Source organism: Penaeus japonicus, unplaced genomic scaffold (assembly GCF_977035675.1).
Source record: "Penaeus japonicus unplaced genomic scaffold, GWHDUDI00000001_assembly GWHDUDI00000026, whole genome shotgun sequence".
NCBI lineage: Eukaryota > Metazoa > Arthropoda > Malacostraca > Decapoda > Penaeidae > Penaeus > Penaeus japonicus.
The window spans coordinates 26,357,166-26,362,165 of record NW_028234428.1 but is presented as its reverse complement, the minus strand read 5'-3'; the positions used below and the strand labels follow the sequence as shown (position 1 = coordinate 26,362,165).

The 5,000-nt window shown below is 46.7% G+C and overlaps 1 protein-coding gene across 6 annotated transcripts in view; it reads right to left on the bottom strand.

Moving 5' to 3' along the window:
* Nucleotides 1-5,000, bottom strand: part of LOC122249410 (SPRY domain-containing protein 3) — a 19,310-nt gene that overhangs the window by 11,829 nt on the left and 2,481 nt on the right. The gene's annotated exons all lie outside the window — the stretch shown is intronic.

The window sequence follows — 5,000 nt, the reverse complement described above, 5'->3', positions numbered from 1 at the left end:
TTTCTCTCTTCTCAACCAAACCACATCCCAACACTACTACTCAACTAAAAATCCCCATAACTAAAAAAACACACCCCAAAACAACAACAACCCATTTCTCTTCTACTACCCCTCACCCTAATCCTAAACACCCACTCCCATTACTCATCTCTCTACTCACCCTTTCTTATCACACTATCACCATTCTTAAACCTCTCCATATTCTTTATTCCTCACATTCTCACACCATCCCTCCTACTCACACTCCTCTCCCCACTTATTACTCTTATCATAAACTCTTCCCTTCTACTCTATTTCATTTCCTACTCAATCATACTACTTCACTTACTCTTTCTCCCTCTCTTCTCTCTCTTTTTCCATTATCTCTCTTCTCACATTACAACTACTTCTTCCCCTTGTCTTCTCTCTCACCCTCATCTCATCTCACATTCTCCCACTCTCCATTCACACCACCCATACACAAAAGCCTCACTCATCTTCTCTCACACCACATCACTACACAACACACTTCTCTCACACAAATAAAAATATTAACACACTAAAACAACACTCTTCATATTCTCCCTAACCCCTACATTCATTAATACAACACTCTACTCACTCAATACAACACATCACCACTCACATAACATCCACACTTCACAACTATCCTGTCATCTTTCACACCTCTCTTACACTCTCTCTTTCTTCCTACCCACCCTTATAATTCTCATTCCTTCCACCTCTTCCGCAAACTCTCTCCTCTCTCCTTCCTCTCCTTCCTCTTCTCCTCACCCCTCTTTCTCTCTCTCTCTCCCCTCTACAAATCTCACCACCTCACCAATCAATCAACTACACCATTCTAAATTAAAATCACATCTCACTCTTCAACACATAATTCACTACACATCTTCTTTCACATCTTCTCACACATCTTTCCTCTCATCTTCTCTCCTCACCCTTCACTTACCCTCACCTCTCCCTCTCCCTCTCCCTCTCTTCCTCACCCACTCTCTCTTCTTTTCTACCCCTCTCATCACTCACTCTATCATAATCCCCCCTCTCTTCTCTCTCTCCCATCTATTCTCTTCCTTTCCCCTATTTCTCTTCTATCTCTCTCTCTCTGTCTCTTCTCTCTCTTTTCTTTCTCTCTTCTTCTTCTCACCTCTCTCTTCTTACTCTCCCTTCCCTCCCCCACTTTCATCCCCCCCCCCACTTTTCCATAACTACTCTTCTATCACCTCACCTTCCTAAATACCCTTTCTTATCATTCTCTCTACTCTACTTTCTACTTCTCTCTCTCTTTTTCTTACTCCCTACTTATCCACACTAACTCAATATATATCTTTCTCTCCTATTTACACTCTCTCTATATCACATCATCTCTCACTTCTCTATCTCTTTCAACTCACTTTCTCACTCTCTTCTCTCTCTCTCTACAACCTTCCCTTTCTCACACTCCTCTTCTACATTCCCACTCGTCCACCCATCTCTGGTCACTCTCCTCCCACAATCTCTCACCACACACTCACTCATCTCACATAATTCTAAACCCCTCTCAACTCTACACTCACCAATCTCACCAATCATCTCAAAACCACATCTCCTACTACTTCACCTCAACCCCAACTCTTTCTTCTCATCTACCCCTATCTTCACTCTCTCTCTCACTCTTCTCTCTCTCTCTCTTCATACTATTCTCTCTTCTAAAAACACACAAAATATCACTTTCTTTTCTATTCCTCTCTTCCCCTTCTTCACTCTCTCTTCCCTCACCCCCTATAACTAATACCCCTTTCTCCTTCATCACTCACCGCCTCTCTCTCTTCTCTTTCACTCTCTCTCTCGCTTTCTCACTTCTCTCTTTCTCTCTCACTCACAACTAAAACAAACTCAACCCACAATACACACAAACATATCTCTCTCAATAAAACCACTTCTACTTTTCCCCTACATTCTCACTCCTCTCTAACTCCCTCCCCTCCACTCAACTATCCCTATCACTAGTCATCCGCCCTCTCCTCTTATCTTTACCTCTCCCCCTTCCTCTCTCACCTCACCCCTCCTATCTTCCACACTACACGCCCCTCATTATTCTCCAATCCCCAACAAACCACTACACTCATCTAATATCTCCACTCCCCACATATACCTTCTTTCCCTTCCCTCTCCACTCACTCTCTCTTTCCCCTCCCCCCTCTTTTCTCACCTCTCCCCCTTCTCACTAACTCACTCTCTTCACTTCACAACTCTCTATCATCTCTCTCACATATAACTATAACTTACACACTCCTTCTCATCTCTCTCTCCCCTACTCATCCTTAAACTCATTATCTCACCTACCCTTCTCATACTTATCCCATCTATCAATTACATACATCCTCTCCTTCACTCTCACTCCACTCCTTCTACTTCTTCTCACAACATCCAAAATCTCTCTTCTATCTTTCTTCTCAATCTTCCCTCCCCCTCAACCTTCACCTACCCCCACCCTCTCTCTTCCCTCTCCCTCTCCATACCCACTACATCTCCTTTATCCTTTCACTTTCCACTTACCGCCTCACTATCAACCTATTTCTATTCTCTTCTCTCTCTCTCACTCTCTCTCACACATTTCTTTTAAATCTCCTTCTCACTCCAATACCCATCCCCATAAAACTCTCTCTCTCTTCTCACCCTCTCTCACACTTCACACTCATATTTCACACAACCCTATCTCCATTAACAAAAAAACTCAAACCACCTCTCTCTTCTCTCTCTCTCTCTCTTATCTCTCTCACCTCCTCCTTCTCTTCCTCTCTCTCTCTCTCCCCTCTTCTCTATCTCTCTTCTCTCTCTCTCTCTCTCCTCTTCTCTCTCTTTCTCTCTCTCTCTCTCTCCCCCTTCTTCTCTCATCTCTCTCCCGCTCTGTCCTCCACCTCTCTCTACCCTCTCCCATCAACCCTATCTCTCTCTCTATGACTCTGCCTCATCACCTTCGATTGATCCCTCTCTCTATCTCACCTTCTCTCTCTCTCTTCTCTCTACTCTATCCGCTCTCTATCTTCTCTCCTCTCTCCCCCTCTCTCTATCTCTCTAGATCTCTTCCTTCTCTCTCCTTCTCTATCCTCTCTCTCTCTCTCTCTCTCTCTCTCTCATCTCTCTCATATCTCTCTATCCTCTTCTTTCTCTCTCTCTCTCTCTCTTTCCTCTCCCCTCTCTCTCCCTCTCTCTCCCTTTCCCAATCTTCTCTCTCTCCCACCTCGCCCTTCCTCTCTTTTTATTCTCTCTCTCCTCTCTCTCCTCACCCCTCTCTCTCTCTCCCTTCCTTCTTTCCCCCTCTCTCTCTCTCCCCCTCGCCCTCTCTCTCTCTCCCCCTCTCTCTTTCTCTCCCTCCTCTCTTCCTCCCTCTCTCCCCCTCTCTCTTTCCCTCTCTTTCCCTCTCTCCCCCTTCCTCTCCTCTCCCTCTCTCCTTTCCCTCTCTCTCTCCCAATCTCCTTTCATTCTCACTCTCTCTATCCCTTCTCGCTCTTCTTCTCTCCTCTCTTCTTCTCTCTCTCTCTCCTCCTCTCTCTCTCTCTCTCTCTCTCTCCACCCTTCCTCTTTTTCTCTCTCTCTCTCTCTCTCTCTCTCTCTCTCTCTTCTCTCTACTCCTTCTCTTCCTCTCTCTCTCCTCTCCCCCTCTCTCTCTCTCTATCTCCCTCTCTCTCTTTCTCTCTCTCTCCCTCTCCCCCTCTCCTCTTCTCTCTCTACCCACTTCCTTTCTCTTCCCCCCTCTCACCCCCTCTCTCTCTCTTTTTTTCCCTCCCTCCCTCTCTTTCCCCTTCTCCCCCCCTTTCTCTCCTCTCTTTCTCCCCTCTTCTCCCTTTCTCTCTTCCTCCCCCCCCTCTCTCTTCTCTCTCTTCCCTATCCCCCCTCCCCTATCCCTATCCCCCCCTCTCTCATTCTCTCTCTCTCTCTCCTCTTATTTCCTCTCTCTTTCGTCTCATTTCCTCTCTCTCTCCCATCTCCCTCTGTCTCCCCTCTCGCTCTCGCTCTCTACCTTCTATCTGTATTTATTCTCTCTCTCTCTCTCCCTCTCTCTCTCTCTCTCTCTCTCTCTCTCTCTCTCTCTCTCTCTCTCTCTCTCTCTCTCTCTTCCTTTTCCTCTCTCTCTCTCTCTCTTCCTTTTCCCCTCTCTCTCTCTCTCTCTCTCTTCCTCTTCCCCCTCTCTCTCTCTCTCTTTCTCCCTCTCTCTCTTCCTCTCTCTCTCTCTCTCTTCCCCCACTCTCTCTCTTCTCTTCCCCCTCTCTCCTTCTCTCTCTCTCTCTCTCTTTCTCTCTCTCTCTCTTCTCTCTCTCTCTCTCTCTTCTCTCTCTCTCTTCTCTTCTCTCTCTCCTTCTTGTCTCTCTCTCTTCTCTCTCTTTCTCGTCTCTCTACTCTCTCTTTTCTCTTTCTCTCTCTCCCCTTTTCTTTCTTTCTCTCTTTCTCTCTCTCTTTCTCTCTCCCCCTCTCTCTTCTTCTCCCTCTCTCTCTCTCTCTCTCTCTCTCTCTCTCTCTCTCTCTCTCTCTCTCTCCCTCTCTCTCTCTCCCTCCCTCTCTCTCTCTACCTCCCTCTCTCTCTCTACCTCCCTCTCTCTCTCTACCTCCCTCTCTCTCTCTACCTCCCTCTCTCTCTCTACCTCCCTCTCTCTCTCTACCCTCTCTCTTTCTCTGTCTCTCTCTCTGCCCTCTCTCTTTCTCTCTGTCTCTCTCTCTGCCCTCTCTCTTTCTCTCTGTCTCTCTCTCTGCCCTCTCTCTTTCTCTCTGTCTCTCTCTCTGCCCTCTCTCTTTCTCTCTGTCTCTCTCTCTGCCCTCTCTCTTTCTCTCTCTCTCTCTACCCTCTCTTTCTCTCTACCCTCTCTCTTTCTCTTTCTCTCTCTCTCTCTCTCTACCCTCTCTCTTTCTCTCTCTCTCTCTCTCTACCCTCTCTCTTTCTCTCTCTCTCTCTCTACCCTATCTCTTTCTCTCTCGCTCTCTCTTTACCCTCTCTATCTCTCTCTCTCTACCTTCTCTCTTTCTCT